We start from the raw sequence: 19113 nt of genomic DNA on the forward strand, positions 1-19113 counted from the left end.
AAAAATAAAGAGGGGCAAAAACCTATTAAGGCTTTTTCTTTAATGTGCCTAAACCCTCTGCTTTTCCAGCAGGCAGCACAGTGAGCTGTGAGGAAATAGGATTTTATCTTCTGTTTCACAAGGAAGGAATGCGGGCACGGCTTCAAATAAATTTGCTATTAAGAAAAAGTCCATTATTACATTTAAGGAGCGTTCTGAAGTTTCCAGGAGTGATTTGCAGGGGCTGATCTGTATGAGCTGCACACAGCAGCTGAAAAGGGAGATAAATTCCTTTCTGTTAGTAACACAATCATCTCTCAAGGTATTTTTTATGAAATTAGATTGGCGTAACTGAAGTGCTCCTGATGTCATTTGTGGATGCTCCTAAATCATCAGCTGAAAGAGCAGCTGGCCTAAGTTTGGCCAAAGGAAAGGATGAAGTTTTGGAAGATAATAAAGATTATATTCCTTGCTCCTGATTCTAATCAATCAGAATTTGATATCTGTGCGCGGGCTTGTTTTAAAAGCATTGTAATTATGGCAGTGCTATAAATCTTATGTTAATGGAGAAGGGGAAAAAAAACCCAAACTATTAAATGTGCGCCATACTTTAAACCTAAATATTCAGTGGGTGTTCCTTCTGGAATGAGGATGAAGGGGAAAGCAGGTGGAGTAATAGGTCTGTGTGAGTGTAGGCCTGGAAAAGTGGGATACACGGATTAAAAACATTTTAATTTTACATCAAGTCTTTTCCTAGATTTCAGTTTGATGCTGAACATGCCCTGCTATATAAAGAAGAGTTCCTCTGTTAAATCTTGGGGGATTTGGAGGCACTCATGAATTAATTTGTTTCCAGGAGTTCCATCAAAAGAGAAATCCTTTGTAAAACTGCAGGTGTTAAAATACAGACCAAAAAAAAACCCCATTTCTTGGTCTGGGAAATTAGACACAGTTCTGAGCGGAATATTAGAATTAAAATGAAGAAAAGACCCCTGAAACTTGTTAATTATTACTCTCAGATTTCAGAGAAATACTTTTCTGGATTTACTTTCAGGTTTCTTTCCTTGAAAATAAACAAGATATTCGTGATTTCATGGAAATCCTTCCAATGGCACCAAAATTTATTGTCTGAACATTGACAGCAGTTAAATAAATTAAAATATCCAGGAGAGGAGGGACCAGGGCAGCCCCAGCCATGGCAGAAAGGGCTCAAAACGTGGGATAAAACTCTGCATTTTGTGCTGGATAATTACAATTCAGTGAAAAGAGCAGGAAAATACTGTTGAATGGAAATTGTCATAAGATTAGCCAATTAATACAATTTTTCTGTTGCATTTGATTGCCTTTTCTGTCCGTGGAAGAAGCCAGAAAATAAACCAAGAGATGTATCTGAAGAGATGCTTTTTTTTTTTTTTTTCTTTCTTTTGGCTGCGTAACCACAGATTGATACATTCATAAACTTACAACATTTGGGGCTTCTGAATGTTTCTAATTTCATTTTGGAGGAGAAGAATATTTCTTCAAACAACCAAGGCTCAACACTGCGCCTTTTTTTTTTTTTTCTTTTTTTCCTTTTTAAAAGGAAGTCTCTGAAGAGATGTCAGTATTTTATCTGCAGTGAAGTGTCCTCTTTTCAGGTTTTGATTCCGTGTCATCATTCCTGATACCCAGTGTTTGAAAGCACAGGAGCATTAATTATTTTATAATAGCGAAATGTCAGCGTGCAGTTGTCTCAAAACCCCCACCAAAAATAGAACTTTTAGCCCAACCTGCACCGTCTTTGCAGGTTTTTAAACCATCCAGAAATTAAAGCTTTGTCTCCACAGTTGTCTAATTCAGTTTTTTTAGCTCTAAGTTGAGCAGAAATGAGAGTGTGGCATCAGTTGCCTGTGCAGATTTGTTACAGACGCAGCCTGCCCTGGAGGCAGCGAACGCTGTCAGGGTGACAGCCACTGCCACAAACCAGAGGGGGAATATTTTTGGAACCATCCAAACAGCAGAGGAAGAACATCCTGTTATAAACACACTGATACTTGCATGGCTGGAAAAAATATTTTTCTCTTTTCTTCCTCCAAACACACACACACAAAAATAAATAAACAACAAGGGAACGTTCTCAGCCTTCCATTCATTTTTCCGGAGTTTTACAATTTTTGGGAGAGCCCTGGCTCTTCACAGGATTGGAAGATGTCAGGAATTTCGTGTTGCCCTTCCAAGTGTGTCAGCAGCATGGCAGAGGTTTGAGGAGGTCACTAAAAGTCCCTGTGCCACCACGGATTTGTGGGTTCCGTCACCTCCACGTGACTTGGGAAGAGAATGACGCTCGGGATGTTTGCGGGGATGTTTGTGGAGGTGCAGAGGGGTTTCTTTTATTATTTAGCAATTATAAAAGGCCAAAATCCTTTTTTTTCCCTCTTTTTTTTTTTTTTTTTTTTTTTTTTTTTGATTGGGTTTTTTTTATTATTTTTTATTTTTGAGGTTGTTAAATTTGCTGCTGCGTCACCTGAGAGGGTGAGGGCCGTGTGAGTGGTCGCTTGGTTATTTTAATGAGTCTGAACGCAGAGAGCACTTGGGTGAAATATGAGTAAATCTCATTACTCTGACGGTGGTTGCCTGACTACAAAGAAAGTTTATATTTAGTAAACTACTCACTCCTGTGACCTAGTTTGCCGGGGATGATAATTTCCTTTAGCGTGGCACTGGGCTTACTTTTCCCCGTTCAATTTCCATGAATGAGGGACTCTTCCCATCTCTGCATTTCTGGGCTACTCAGAGCGAGGAAAACTCTTGGAAATTAACTCAGTCCGTGGAATTCCTTCCTAAAATCCCACCCAGCCCTGCCCCTGTGGCAGTGGGAAGCCATTCCCTGTGTCCTGTCCCTCCAGCCCTTGTCCCCAGTCCCTCTGCAGCTCTCCTAGAGCCCCTTCAGGCTCTGGGTTTTCCCTGGATCCTTCCCTTCTCCAGCTGAACATTCCCAACTCTCCCACTCCGTGACCTCTTCTGTGTTCCCTTAACTCTGTTCAGCTTTAAAGAGAGATTAGCTGCTAAAAAAGTCATCCAGAAAGGGAAGAAAATGGAGATATTGGTGTTTGGAAGATAAATGGGATTTCTTCCTAATGGAGTTTGTGTCTTGTTGAGGGCTGGGGGGATTTATTTCCTTCAGAAATATTTTGGTTCTCAGAAATTCTGATAGCGCTGGGATTTTGCCTGGAGTGAAAAACGAACTATCTGTTGTCTATATGCTCAGAGAAACACACATTTTTTTCCTCTATATACTCATGTACATATAATACTTAGGTAGGATACGTGGGTTAGGCTTAAATGTGAATATACAGAGAGAAGTATCTGGTGCAGAATACAGCACAGCATCCCCAGAATGAAATTTTGAAATTGGTGAGGCTCTCCTACTTTCATTTAAAACATCTTCTTGTCTTCTGATGGTAGTTAAAAAATTCTCTTCTGCTGGTGTCAATAAAATGGTAAATAACAGTTAAAAGAGGGCTGGAATTCTTCCTTAGGACAATCCTGGAGTAGACTCATCTGTCATGTGATCTCATTAGTCCTTGCTCGCTCATCTCTGACAAAAACAATCCGACCTGCTTTATTTATTTCTCACTGCAAACTATTCATTTAAAAGGAAGATCGAGGCAGCCTTTTCAGCATTACTGTGGAATAAGACAAGGAAAAACACTCGTGTCTTCCTCCTCCTCCTTCTCCAGAGGTAGCGTTTGGATCATGCCGGGAGTTCTGAGCTCGGAGGAGAATCCAGCCCTGCTCCTGCACTGCACCCCTCAGGTGTGAAAATACCAAGATCCCTTCACTGTGTTTTCCAGTCTGCTGCTCCTTTACATTTGCCATTACAAAAAAAAAAAAAAAAAAATCAGGAACTATTTTCCTGACTCTGTGTGCAGATCTTGTGTTATGCATCGAAAATTTCTGCATTTATCTTGCTGTGGAATAATTTTCATGTGACTGGAAGGATTTTTATTTTTTTTATTTTTTTGTTCTCACAAACAAGAAAAACACCTCCCAGAGGCAACAACTGCTGGAAACTGCAGAGAGGCTTCGGAGTGTTTTCTGTGGTGGTGCATCCCAAATACTCCCTCGTCTAACAGAAAATGATGGCAGATTTTGCACCTGTCTGAGCTGATGGGTTTCTTTTCATTCCTAAACATCTCCAGGAAGCTCAGGCGTGTTTGTCAAGCATGAGATTGAAGAGTTGTCATGGAATCCTGGAGTGGGTTGGGCTTAAAGGACTTTAAATCCCATCCAGTGCCACCCCCTGCCATGGGCTGGGACACCTTCCACCATTCCAGGGTGCTCCAAGCCCATCCAACCTGACCCTGGACACTTCCAGGGATCCAGGGGCAGCCACAGCTTCTCTGGAAAATCCATTCCAGCTCCTCCCCACCCTCCCAGCCAGGAATTTCAAAATAAATTTTGATTTAGTGATGAAATTCTGAACGTTTAATATTCCTTGTCGCGTATTCAGACAGTTCAGCTCCGTCCAAGTTGTTGCATGGGAATAAATTAACAAAAATTTTATAGGAAGTTTCGTGTCTCAGAAGATTCTAAATGTTGAGTTGTATCTAAAGAAATGTTTTGTCCCCAGTCCAGGAAGAAATTTCAAAAAAAAAAAAAAAGAGAAATCAAAACAGATTCTTCCATTTGAGCAGAGACATATGTTTGGTGGGTTGGCACCAGACTAGGATGCAGAATCCTGTAGAACCAACTCTTCATACTCTGGGATATTTAGAGGAACAACATTCAAAATAAGGTGCTGGAGAACAGAAGAAAAACAGAAAAAAAAGATTCTAAAAAGAAGAACAGGGAGCACCTGAAGAGCAGCACAAAGGAATGGCAGGCACTCCTGGGCTGTGGTGAGCAGGAAAGGGTGTCCAGGATCCACAGGGATCTGTTGGATGGGGCTTGGAGGAGCCGGGGATAGTGGAAGCTGTCCCTGTCCATGGCAGGGGTGGCACTGGATGGGCTTTGAGCTCCCTTCCAACCCAAACCATCCTGGAATTCTGTGGAATTCTGTCTTTGTGTATCAAATGTTTTACAGGAATCAACGCTATAAATAACATCACGTGTTCTTCGACAGGAAGCATTTCATTTCATCAGTAAATTCCCATGAATTGGAGGTGAGGTCACGGTGACTCCTCCTGGTCTCTGGGTGTTGATGATAAAATCAGAAGAAATAAAAATGAAACGCTGGGGTGCCATTCAGCAAAATTAACAAATCCCATGAAATTCAGCAGAATCCCTTGAAAGATGTGGTTAAACACAGAAGAAATTTCTTCCCAGGGCTGTGATGCTCCAAGCCCTTGGAGAAGGCTTAGAGGTTTTGAGAACAAAATTAATGATACCCTTACAATTATTGCAGTTGTTCTGTTTGAGAGTGATGATTAAATCTGATCAGAAATAACATCTGCAGCGGGAGCAGAGTTTAAATATCTGGATTGTGGCTGTGCAGTTCACAAAGAACATAGAAAATGTCGTCTGTTAACACAAAAGGCGACGTGAGAATGATTTGTTTGTCAGGCAAAAAAAATAAAATAAAATACAGATCTTTTCGTGGCACTGAAGAAAATCTGGGGAGATGAAGAACTGAATGGGAGGTTTGAGGCAGAGTGGATAGAAAATCTCAACACCAAATTATGTGAACAAAGTCACTTTAAGGGAAGACACAGAACCACTTTGGAGACTCCGAACAAGATCTTTTTAAAGCGGCACAGTGAAATATTATCATCCCAGAGCTGCTCCATATGATGTGTTCTCCCTTTAAAATACCACTTTTCTCTCCAATTCTCAATCCATTTCCCAGTTTTCAGCAGGTGAACTTTCCTCTTTGGAGCTGCTGATCCAAACTTCTGTGCTGAGCTCGTGAAAGAAATCAGCTGTTGGATCCTGCCTTGGCTTCTGTGTCACTTCATTCCTTGGGCTTTGTTGGGTTAGGCTTAGGCTTTGACCAAATAAAGGACAAATTAAAGGACACCAAAGCCAGCAGAGCTGTCACAAAGTGCTGCAGCTTGACCTTGGTGATCCCAAAGGCTTTTCCCAACCTGAATTACTCCTGATTCTAAGGGCTTGTAGGTTTGGGCTGCACAAGGTGTGGATTTAAAGGGGATTGGTTTGGGTTTAGTGGGTTTGGGGTTGGAAAAGCCCTCCAAGGTCGTGGGGTCCCAGCTGTGACCATGCCCACCTTGTCACCAGGGCCCTGGGTGCCACCTCCAGGTGCCCCTGGACCTCTTGGGTTGTTCAGTGATGCTGAGCTCATCTCCACATCTTTTTCACCTCTTGTTTCACAGAAACTTCTCTGAATCCCAGGTCTTCCTTGAGCCTTCAATTACAAAAAAACCCTTTCTTTCCATTCCCCTCCTGCCTCTCAACCCCACCTTGATGCATATCTGGAAATTCGTCTTAACAAGTCTAAACCAAGTGGAATTGACTGAGTTAAAAAAAAAAAAAGAAAAAAAAATAGTTTACAAGACAAAAACTTTAGGGGCTGATGAGTTTTCTTGTGATCTAATTTTTTATATTTATCTTTGCATAGCTGCAGTGCTGAGATATGAAAGCAACACTAACCAATTGTTCTCTGGGGTTATATTGTTGAATAATTTTATTTTTTTAAAAGCATAACTGGCATTTATAGTGACCTTGTCTTAAAGTTACCTTTCATCTCAGACTAGGGAGGTGATTTAACTTCTCATAATCTGTTAGTGCTTATAATATGTCACATTTCAGTACTAATTTGTAATTTTATTTAATTGGAATTTGAACTCACGGGATCCTTGCTGTTGTTATTTTGGTAGAGCGGTGAATTCCCCAAGTCAGGTGTATTTTTAAATATACTAATGCAGAGTAATTTTCATATCCCTCAAGCAGATCAATCCCTTCCCACGTAGCGACTGTTTCAGCAGCTCCTAAATTCATGTATTGCATGAAATTGTGTCTTTTTTTAATGAATAGATCAGTCAGTATTTAGCTCTCCTGGCTGACTTTGTGCTCTGGTGTTGTTGTGCAGATCCTTGCTGACGATGGTGGTCGCTGGAGGCAGCACTGTTGAAGATTATATCACTTACAGACAAGATCTCTGAAAATCTGTTTCCTTCACACAGCAAAGGTAAAACTCAAATAATCCACATGATGCTTTTGTCTCCAAGTCATGAATTCATTTTTCTCCTCCAGAACTGAGCAGCAGCTGAAATTCGGGAGTCTGACCAAGTCTGCCAGCTTTTAACCTCATTTTTAACGTTTATTTATTCTGAAGTGAAAAATAATATCCGTGGAAAGAGCTCAGTTTCTTCTCCTCCTTTTAGTTACAGGAATATCCCTCCTTCCTTAGCTTCTCTTTTTCGTCCTGCACTTAATGTTTTTCTTTATTCTTCTTTTGTCATGAGTGTTTTGACCTGCAGATCAGTTGCAATATTTTTGTGGTGCTGCTGAGAACCAACAAATCTATAATCTCGACAGTAGTTGAGGATGGGGCTTACGCTCAGAAAGACAAAAATTGGGTGAAAAAAGGATAAAACACTGGTAAATCTCTTGAAAAATTTCTATAGAATTTTAGAAGTCTGACTTCTTTTAAATTAAATATCGAAAGCGCCAACCTGTTGTGTCCTGTGCCATTTATTTTCTTTGCTTGCATTATTTATTATCAATAAACGATCCAAATAAATGTGAGGATATTCAGGAGAGTTTTGTTTACGGATCTTTTTTTTTTTTCCTATTTTGAAAGTAACTCTGTGTAACACCATAGGTAATATGGGACTTTTTTTTTTTTTTTCCCCTTATTATGGAAATCGAGCTAATTTTCCCCACTCATTATCTGCTGTTAATTTAATGTGTGGCAATATCTGAAATTTAGTGCTGATTATGGCAGTAGATTTTTTTGGTTAGCAGTACAGCTCGTCTATGAGCAAACCAATTAAGACATCATTTCAGAATATAATTGAGCTCCTAATGGGCCACTTGAATTCGCTGGGAATTTACATATTTGCTTTTCTTTGCTCGGGCAGAGAGGTCCAAAATGAGGCTCCAGCTTAAAGTTTTGAACTTCTGGAGGCACCAACTGGAGCTGAGGCTTTTCAAAGCGAAGCCTGTCAAATGCTCTTGAATAAAGGCCTGGAGAAACTCATGGATGAGCTCCTTAAATCTCAGATCTGAACTTTGGATGCCTCTTAGGAGGTGGGGATTTGAGGAATGCAACCTCCACTGCTCTTAGCCTGCCGAGGCCCTGGTGATGCTCTGGTGCAGCACAGTTAAAACTGATTTAAGTACAAAGTTTATTCAGTGTTTGTAATTAATTTCCTTCTTTTAGTCAAGTCAGGATCTGCTGGGCAAAGGGCTCATTCTGCAAATCTTTCTAATACATATCTCTCTAATACATAAATAATGGATACATACATATAATCTCTATTTTCTAGCAGTATCAATAGAGAATTCTTGGAAGTGCTTTGTTGGCCCACACAAATTAAGTGTCTCATTTATGGAGCCTTTGAAAATGAAGGAAAAAAACGAAGGCAGTTCTCTTCCCTTTTTATTTTCCCTTCGTTTGGGGATTTTTTTGACCCTCAGAAGGAAGATTTTTCCATTTAAAAGCCCAACAGAGCCAAGAGAGGTTATTTATACCTCTGCCTTATTGAGGGGTTGGGTTTGTTTTGTTGTCACTCTTCCCTTCCAGGACAGACCTGTGCATATGTTTTCATTTATGCTAAAAGGGGAATCTACACCATTTGGAAAACCAAATGTTTTGGGGGAATAATTATCGAAGTCTGTGTTTGGGTGCTGAAAAAACCCTTTTTTTTTTCTACATGAAAAACTAGGGCAGGGAAAGTAGTTTTCTCTGTGAGGTTCATGTTGTACCGGTTACTTCCTGAAGTTTTAATATGTACATGTGGATGAACCTCAGGATGCTCCAGTGAAATCCAAGAAAACATTTAGTTCTCATTCTCAGCATCTTAACTTGTATTTTGTACTCTTTTTAATTTTTCTTTCCCCCACCAAAGTGCTCACAGCTGTGCAGGTATTGCAGCCACTGCTGCTGGTCCATTTGATCTATTTTTAAAAGCGGGGGCTCTCTGGCTGGAATCCACATTCCTGGGTAGTCCAAGACTCCCAAACCTTCCTGTCCCAGCCTCACCCACTCCAGACCTCGGGCATTATCTTTAATTATATGATAACATTGCTATTTTCCTCCGTAGGAAACCCTTCCATTAAATCGATGGAATTTAACCAGCAATCCGCTGCCTTTCGTTGTTCAATCCTTCCTTCCTCAGGGATGTTCAGGCCTTTCCCTGCAGATGGAATTCACAATTCGTTTTTTGTGATTTCTTGCACCTTTTAGCAGCAGGTTTTGGAGAATGCCACACTGGTTTGCGTTGGAAGGGAGATTAAAATTCATCCAGTTCCATGGCAGGGATTCCTTCCACCATCCCAGGGTGCTCTAAGCTGCTTCAGCCTGGCCTTGGGCTCTTCCAGGGATCCAGGGGCAGCCACAGCAAATCTGGGAATTCCCAATTCCCAATCCCCCATGCAGCCCTGCCCTGTGGCAGTGGGAAGCCATTCCCTGTGTCCTGTCCCTGCAGCCCTTGTCCCCAGTCCCTCTGCAGCTCTCCTGGAGGATCCTTCCCTTCTCCAGGGGAACATTCCCAGCTCTGCCAGCCTGGCTCCAGAGGGGCTCCAGCCCTGGAGCAGCTCTGTGGCCTCCTCTGGACTCTCCAGCAGCTCCGGGTTTTCCTTGTGTTGTTGAATAAATGAATCAGTGCAGCACTAATAACACAGAAACTGGATCTGCAGACCCAGGAGGGATGAGTGAGGTTTGCATCCGTTCATCTCTTTAACCATGGACAATTCCAGTGTGGGATTGGAAGGAGTTTGGTGCCCTGCAGACACCTGCAGTGCCCTGTGCCATCCCCAGCTCCAGGTTTTGTTGTGTCTCAGACATTCCTGGGCAAACTCCAGACTCCAGAACTGCTGGAGCTGTTTCATTCCCGTGCGCACAGAGCCTTGACTGTGCTCCCAACTCTGCCACTCCCAGCCTTTGTGTTGGGGTTATCCTCAGGCACGCAGGGAGCAGCTTTGGGTTCCAACACTTTTCTTCTCAGCCTCTTTCTCCTGAGTTGTCATTAAAAGCAAGGAGCTGGGTTGCCTTTTCCTGAAGCCCTGATGTTTTGCTGAGAACAATCAGTTTTCTGTCTCGCTCTGTCTTCTTTCCATATGAAAGGCTTGGAGTGTGGTGAAATCCCAAGGTGCTCCCTCTAAAGCAAGGTATAAACGAATTCTGCCTCCTTAAATTTAATAAAAGGAGACCTACTTCATTTGAATATTTTTTTTTCCCTACAGAAATTATTTAAAGGATTTGGGGTAAAAAAAAAAAAAAAAGACATTTTCCTGATGTTGCTCGTAATTATCACAACTTTTAGGAGCGTTTTAGAGCCAAATTTTCCAAGTACGTTTGAAGTGTAGTAGGTTTGATAAATTGTACTCTGCCTGAGCAAGAATTTCTGTACCACTTCTGCCAAGTTTTTGCACAGAGCAAGGAGTTGGTTTTCCATGATCCCCTCTTCTCTTCCAGCTGCTCCTTCTGAACCTGAATTCTGGGCTGGCGTTTTGAATTTTGCCTTGCACAGATATTGTAAATAAAACCAACTACAAAGGCTTTTCATTTTGAAAAATTGGAGCAGCAGGCACCCTGAACAAAAGGAAATGTTCTCAACATTTCCTTTATTGTAAGCAAATTAATCAAGCTCAGGGATTTAGTTGTGATTTCAAAGTTAAATGTTTAAGTAATGCAAAACTTTCTGATCCTGCAGTGCCTCTCTCTTTAAAATTCATATCAAAAGAGCAAAATTCTTCCAGTTAATTTTTTAATAGTTAATTTTTCTTAGCAAAGCTAAAGATTGGCTTCCTACCACCCCAGGAACCTGGAGACCTCGAGAAAGTTTTGAGGTTCTTGGGATATCTCCAGAAAATGTTGAGGGTTTGGATTATTTCAGGCTGTGGTATTAGAAAATGTTACATATCTCCATCCTCAGGTTTTCCTGAAATTTCACAAGAAATTTCTGTGAAGTAAAAGCCACATGTTTTTGCTGAAAGGGCTGCTGGTTCGAAGTAACAGATAAGAGCTCCTGTCATTATTTATTAATTGTAAATAACATTTAAGAAAAGAATGTATAGTGTAGTACTTAAGATAAAGCAGATTATTCTTTTCTTTTGAAACACCAGACCTAACTCAGATCATTGATTTTTGTCTGAATAATTCCTTCTTAAAAAAAAAAAAAGAAAAAGGGGGAAGTTCAAGGGCAGCAAATTTAAAATGTGGCTGTTAAAGAAAACTTAAAAAAAAGTTGAGTTTTTTTACATGAGGGTGGCCTGGAAGGTTGTGAAGGGATTCTTATTTTCATTTTGTGCTTCAGTTTTGTTTGCTTTTCCCTTTCCCATCAATTCACATCCTTGGAGGGCCACTGTCATGGTGAAAAATGAATTGAAATGCTTAAGGAAAGCATTATCATTTTTGAGATTCTCCACTGGCCTTTTCCTAGAAGGATCCCAGTCCGGGGAAATGCTTGCAAATTAAAACCAGGGATGCTTCTAAAATCAATCACAGCAACTTTCTGAAGAAAAGGGCCTCTCTTCCTCTCCAAACCTGTGGTGCTGCCCCACAGCTGAACGCAAAAAAGGTTCTTTTTCTTTTTGACCACATTCCTGAGAGGTAAAGATTCTCCCCAAGGTGGGTCAGCAATTGCCATAGTTGGCTTTGGCTCAGCCTCCCAAACTAAGTTTGGATCACTTCAAAGGATCCATCACATTTCTTTGAGGTTTCCTCACAGAATCACGGGGTTATTTGGGTTGGAAAAGACCTTTAAGGTCACAGAGTCCAATCCAAACCCCACCCTCAGTTCATCGGTGCCATTCTGAGAGTGGGGGCAAAAGCTGCTGAGTTCAGGAAAAGGGAAATGAGCTGAAGCTTCTATTTAAAAACTCAACAAAAGGTAAAATATCTCCTCTTTTTGCATCACTCCTTAATCCAGGAACTAAAAGTGTTTAGGACACAGATCCCAGTGAATTCTCCACGGGAGCAGGAATCTATTTGAGGTGATCCTTGTTTCCATACCACATGAATGGGGCTGTTCACTGGTGAATCTTTGTGCCATTTGATAATCGATGGTTCATCAGGAAGTAAATCCAGGAGTGAATTCTTGTTTAATTCCTGTAATTGATAGTGAGTAGTTCATCAGGAAGTAGATCCCAGGAGTGAATTCTTGTTTAATTCCTGTCCCAACAAGGGAAAAGCAAAACCTGGCCACAGGTGCCCCTTCAAGAAAAGGCAACAGAGGAAAATGATAAATATTATAGGTTGGTAATGTATATAATGTAAATAATGTATATTTAACCTCCCCTAGATGATTCTGACACCATTTTTTCATGCTGCTCATTTTTATTTGGAAGTTTTTTAAAGGAAGTTTTATACCTTTGCCAGTGCAGACGTTTATGTTGGTTCAGACCTATATATATTTCTTTTCCCCTAATTTTCGTCTTATGAGCAGCACAATTTCAGCATTTGAGTGGCAGCGAGTGACATTTGCAGAGGACAGATCCTGCAGGGAAATGAGCAGGTGACAGGAGGCACAATGGCACTCGGGGATAGTCTGACACGTGGGTGTTCTGACTGGAGGATCCTCTTTGTGTGCAGTGAAGTTCTCATGGAGCAGCTTGCAGTTTATATTGTATTCCCAGAGTATAAAATTCGGTGTATCCCCATCACGCACTGCCTTCAGCTGGGGTTCTTTGCACCATTCCTGGTGTCTTTCTACCTTATGATGCCACTTAAAGTGCAAGGCAGCAGATCCCTGATCCAGGTGATGCTGCTTTAAAACAGTAAAGCCAGACTGTCAGTATTGGGCTGATTTTTCCAGCTGTCAGAGGATTGTTAAGGCTGTGGGTGGCCCTGTTCTGCAATCCTGTGAAATCCACCTCTTCTACAATGTCTCCCCTTGGAAAGGATTGTGAGGGTTTAAAGGTGAGCCAGGCACCTTCCTGAGCACAAGGCCATAAAATCTGGGAGATCCCACCAAATGTTTTTTCCATAATTCGCTTGGTTTTTCTCTTTCTTAGTACTTAAAAGGCTTTTTTTTTCCAATGCCTTTTCAGTGGGAATCATGATTATGAACTAGTCCATACATAAAACTGATTTTTCTGATTTGTCTTAAATTGCATTTCCTTGATGATCTAAAATCTAAAATACATTCCAAGCTTTTAAAAATAGACCCACCAGAAAGGGACAAGTCCCTGCTTTGACACAGATGTTTCTGCAGGAGGGCCAGTGCCCTCAGATTATCCTGATGGTCCCATCTAAACGTATTTAAAATACAAAATTACGCATTCTCCGTGAATAGTTTTGATTTGGGCTGCAGGAATGTGGAGCTAAAATTCCAGTTCAAGATGGTTTATAATTATGGAGGACCAGCCTGGCTGCAGCTGCAGGGACTGGGATAAGGACACGCTGATGAGACCAGAGCAGGAGGTGGGAATCACACACCTGTTCCCTGGAAAAACAGACTCTGAGAGCCCGTGTTTAATGCCCAAAGTTACATGTGAGTGCTTTTGTCAAGAGGGGATCCATGAGAGAATCCTTTCAGACCAGGAATGCTTGTTGGGAAACCCATCCTGGGGTGAAGATGGGAGCGGGGCCCTCACTGACTTGTGTGGTTGTGTCTGACACCTCTGGATCTGCTGCCTGCAGGATTTCATTTCCTGCCCCAAACAGGTCCTTTTTCTATTCTAGGCATCCAAGGGAGAGTAAGGAATGGCTCTGGGGTGAATTTCCAGTTCCCAGAGGACTCCAGGAGAGCTGCAGAGGGACTGGGGACAAGGGCTGCAGGGACAGGACACAGGGAATGGCTTCCCACTGCCATAGGGCAGGGCTGGATGGGAGATTGGGAATTCCTGGCTGGGCTGGAATTCCCAGATTTGCTGTGGCTGCCCCTGGATCCCTGGCAGTGTCCCAGGCCAGGTTGGACAGGGTTTGGAGCAGCCTGGGCTGGTGGAAGGTGTCCCAGCCCATGGCAGGGGTGGGATGGGATGCCTTTCCAAGGCCATCCCTGCTGGGCTTGTGTGAATTCAAGCAGCCCCAGGGCAGCGTGCAGCCCGGTGAGTGTTCCCAGCCTCCCTGCAGCTGCCAGGCTCTCACCTTGCACAGAGCCTGCTCACGGCTCCCCGATCGTGTTTCAGAGCCTGGCACTGACACTGAGCTCACCACAGCACCCAGAGAACTGTTCCCATATTAATCACCCCTAATAGTAACAAATTGCATTTTATATAAAATTACTCCTCCTCTACCTCTCATCTGGATGATCTCGGAAATCTTTTCCAACTTTCCCCATTCTGTGTTCTGGACTGAGACGTTTTCTGTGTTTTATACATATTAAATCCTTCCTAACTGTATTTTTGCTTGTTGTTGGTGCAGTCCATTATTCCCTGTGCACCTCCCTCAGGTGCGCTCGTGCTTCAGCCTTTTCTTGCACTTCTTGCGAAAAGGAAAAACGATGCCAGCTGGGAAAAGTTTGTGCAAGGCATTTGTGTGGAAATGATCTCCCGACCAGGGAGCTGAGGAGCACAGCCCAGTGTCCTCCTGCTCTGCCTCTGTGGCATAAATTTGATTTATAAAGTGCCACGTTTGTAGCTGCACTCCTGATGTGCCTTGGTTTTTTATCCCCTAAATTACTGATAGCCACAATGCGGTAGATTTTAAACAGATTTTTTTTTTTTTTTTTCCAGAGACTAAAACATTTGTGAAGGCAAGGCTTGTGCTGTCCCAAATAAATAGTTAAACACCAAATTCTGGGGGAGATAAAATGGCATTGCTGTGTATTCAGAGCCTGCACTCCAGGCATGGACTGAGAGAATTCCAGCACGGTTTGTCCTCTCCCCTTGCGGAGAGATTCTGGAGGAAGAGCTAAAACCAAAAGTGATTTTTGGGTTCAGGTCAGGGGGATTACATTTCTGGCTGGAGGGAAAGAAGGGTCTGGCTCCCTCCTCTGTGATCAATCCCTAAATCCAGAAGGATGTAAGAAGCTGAAAGCAGTTTAGCCCCTCAGCCTGGGAAGTGAACTTGAAAAGTGGGATAAAGAGAAGGGGACAAGGATTACACACTCTTCCTTCCTGGGTGGAATAGCAGGGCTGTGCTCCTTAGAGTAAATTCTAGCTTAGATTCAGTCTCATGGAATATTCGCAATAATGGGAAGGATTCACTGAAAAGGGAGGGAAAAAACCCCAAACCACAGCATACAAAAGATCTGCTGGACTGACACAACAGTAAATCGTTTGTTTAGGTGGAAATAGAAATTTATAAAATGTGAATGTAGGATTGAACTGTGTGTTCTAGCAGTGAACTAAACATGATTTTGTGATGATAAAAAGGTGATTTTAAAGCATTGAGGATTGTCCAGCTGGAATTGCTGGATCCTGGAGTCCTGAGCTGAAAAAGCATTTCAGTTACATGCCCAAATCACAGGATCACGACCACAGCTCTGTAATGACTGAATTTCAGTGTTCCATTCCTGAATTTCAGTGCTCCATTCCTGAATTTTCATTGTTCCATTCCTGCATTCTGGAAAGGCCTCTCATTCCAAAATACCTGACCCTTCTGCTTTTCAGACATTTAGGTAACTCTGCATCAGGCTTTGCAAGATGGACAGAGATGCCAAACCAGTTAAATTTCTTCTTCCCTGTCCTTGAACTCATCTAGAAACACTGTCAGTGCTGAAGCCATCCCTCTTGTTCATTTCCATGCTTCTGTAGCTCCAATAAAAGGGAAAAAATACGGATTTTGGAGGAGTATTGAAGATGTTTCTGATGAGGTTTTCTTGTAAAGGTCTAAAGAAAATAAACATGAATTCTTCTATCAGTAGATCTTCCCGTGACACCTGCAACTTGATGATTTAAGTTTAATAAATTACTGAATTCAGGGTTTGGCCAACAAAAGTGAGTGGTGGGACAACCTGTGGCACGTCTGGATTTGTCCAAATGGATCCTGAGTTTGTCCTTGTTCACAGCAGCTCAAGGCCTGACCGTAAAAGAAAATAAAATATTTCTGAAAGCTCAGAACGCTGAGTTGATGCTTTCAAGACTAGAGAGCAAAATAGAACAATAAAAATAAAAAATAAAGCAAAAACCTGATCTGTGCTTCTAAAGAAAATGCACAAATAGTTGAAAACCTGCAACACCTTCAAGGCATCCTTTGAACATTAGAAAAACTTGGATTTTATCTCCTTTTCACTCAAAGGCGTGGGTTTGGTGTGGTTTCACAGGCAAAGGTTGGTGATCTCCAGGGCCTGGATGCTTTTTCCTTTTGACATTTCCTAAGCACCTAATGAAGACTGGGAGGGCCTGCTGGCTGCCTAATTAGGGCGATTTAATTTTACACAGCTGTCAGTAGGGGCCACATGTGGTACCTCTGGATGGATTCTGACAGGAGAACAGCACTGAAGGCCTTTGCAGGAACCAAACCGTCTCTTCAGGTGGTGTTGTTCCAGCGGTTCACCAGAACCAGGCCAAAAACAGCTTCAGGGATTTGGGAGGTGGGAGCAGAGCTGTCCTCGTGTCCCTGAATTCCCGCGGAGTCTCCCTGAGCTGTGCTGGGACCTGGTGGCTCCCCAGGAGGTTTGGGTAGTTCTGTTTGGATGTTTGGGAGCAGGACACCAGCGTGTGCTTTTATTCACCATGGACACTGGCAGGGTGTGGGGGGTGATTCCCAAAGCTTCGGATCAGAATCAGGATCAGGATCAGAATCTCCAGGTTGGAAGACACCTCCAGGATCATCAAGTCCAACCCAACCCTAATCTCAACTAAACCACGGCACCAAGTGCCACATCCAGTCTTTTCTTACACTCCTCCAGGGATGGTGACTCCACCACCTCCCCAGGCAGACCATTCCAATACTTTATCACCCTTTCTGTAAAAAACTTTCTCCTGGTATCCGGCCTGTATTTCCCTTGGCGCAGCTTGAGGCTGTGTCCCCTCGTTCTGTCAGTTGCTGCCTGGAGAAAGAGACCGACTCCCACCTGACCACAACTTTCAGGGAGCTGTGAAGAGTGATAAGGTCACCTCTGAGTCTTCTCCAGGCTAAACAACCCCAGCTCCCTGACAATCCCAGATTTTCATGGAATCATGGAATGGGTTGGGTTGGAAAGGAAATTAAAGCTCATCCCATTCTGTGGGCAGGGACACCTTCCAGCATCCCAGGCTGCTCCAAGCCCCATCCAGCCTGGCCTTGGACACTCCCAGGGATCCAGGGGCAGCCACAGCTGCTCTGGGTATTCCATCCCGCCACCCTCACAGAGAAGATGCCAAAGCTCCTCACAGGTTTTTTTCCAGGAGGAGTCATCCCTGAGGAAAACTCATACTCATCAAGTGGTTAAAAACACCAGGGTTTGCAGTATTCAGAGAACACTTCCAGAAAGAAGTTTAATAGCTGATTAACACAATCACAATTAACTTTCCAGAAAGCTCTCTGGCGTCTCTTGAGCAGCAGTATCACTCTTTGCCTAAAAAATAGAAGAATATGTTAAATTGTATCGATGTTACACCAAAAAGCTACCAAAAAATAAATGAGATGCCTGTTCTTTTGTCCCTTCCAAAGACCGAAAACTAAGCCTAGAGTTAAGTTCTATCCTTCACAATTTTAAATTTAAAGAGAGGAAAGAAGACACATCGGCCCTGTTGGAGTTTTCAGTGGTGCAAAAGAAAAAGTCACATTTTAATGGAAAGAGAAAATGAGCCTTGCTCGGAGTGCTGGAGGCCCAACAGTTAAAAATACAGGAAATCTTGTACTATTGCAAATCCTGCTCAGTTAAAGGGAACGTGGCAATTCTAAATCATCTGTCCTAGGAAATCAACACTGGTTTGAAATGTGTACAAACTGAAAACAGTCTATGCCAGAACTCCTTGTGCTAGTGCCAGCTAAAAGCAAGAAAGAAAGGAGGGGGGGAAAAAAAAATCAAATTGATGGGTTTCAAAGCTGATAATTGTGCTTGAGTGCTGTGGCTGTAAATCACTGAATGGCTTTTCCTTGGATGCAACAGTCGCTGCATGTAAATGTACACGTGTTGCCTTTGCAACAGGACAAAATACCTGAAATCCTCCGTTCCAGTTTTTAAAATACAACCTGATGCAACATTTCACCATTTGCCTTAACCTGAGCTGATTCCGTGAATGTCAAATACCATCATGCTGAGGGGAAATCAAAATTCATGCGCAACATGATGGCAGAATGTGTGACCTTAACTTCAGAGCAGCACAACGTGTTAAATTATCTTGCTGTAGTTCCAAAAAGCTTCGTGGATTAAGTTTTTTTGGTTGTTTTTTTTTTTTTTTTTTTACGGCGTTACTCTTGAAGAGTGGGAAATTTTAAAAACAATTTTCAATTCTGTGTGAAGAGACGTTTCAGTTTGGCTCAGCTTCTCCAAAATCATCTCTCAAAAGTCCCTGCCTGTGTCTGCAGTCGTTTTGGGCAGAGAAAATCATGACTCTGAAGGTGTGTTGGATCTGGTCCTCAGGATGACTCCACACCCCTGGTTACATCCGTGGCCCTTCCAGAATCATCTCCTGTTGCTGATCACGCAAAAATTGGAAAGTAGATGTTAAAACAAGCTTCTGCTCCTCTTTATTGGTTTTATGTCTTCTGTATTCAGAAAGAGCAGCCGAAAAACGCGCTGCAGAAATGGAGTTTTATCAAACTCCCTGGCAGAATTCATCCAGAGGTGCAGAAATTGTGCAGAACTGTACAGAAATTCGTGGAATCACAGGATGGGTTGGGTTGGGAGGACCTTAAAGCTCATCCCAATCCACCCCTGCCATGGGCAGGGACACCTCCCACTATCCCAGGCAGCTCCAAGCCCCATCCAGCCTGGTCTTGGACACTTCCAGGGATCCAGGGGCAGCCACAGCTTCTCTGGGCACCCTGTGCCAGCCCCTCTCCACCCTCCCAGCCAGGAATTCCTTCCTAAATTTCTTTATTTGCAGCTTTGAGCCTTTTTTTTTTTTGCAAAGCCCAGGCTGCCATTCAGGGTGTGGTTGCAACAAATTTAGAGTTTATTGTGGGTTTGGACCAAGACAATTAATTGAATTAAT

At 42.6% G+C, this 19113-nt stretch overlaps 1 protein-coding gene across 3 annotated transcripts in view; it reads left to right on the forward strand.

Moving 5' to 3' along the window:
* Positions 1-19113, forward strand: part of MBD5 (methyl-CpG binding domain protein 5) — a 107446-nt gene that overhangs the window by 35550 nt on the left and 52783 nt on the right. For all 3 annotated transcript variants that reach the window (XM_066190432.1, XM_066190431.1, XM_066190433.1), the window contains exon 2: positions 7007-7105. The gene's annotated coding sequence lies outside the window, so the exon portion shown is untranslated. The remainder of the gene's footprint in view (positions 1-7006; positions 7106-19113) is intronic.

Source organism: Chamaea fasciata, unplaced genomic scaffold (genome assembly GCF_029207755.1).
Source record: "Chamaea fasciata isolate MVZ Bird 193981 ecotype frontalis unplaced genomic scaffold, bChaFas1.0.hap1 SCAF_8, whole genome shotgun sequence".
NCBI classification, from domain to species: Eukaryota; Metazoa; Chordata; class Aves; order Passeriformes; family Sylviidae; genus Chamaea; species Chamaea fasciata.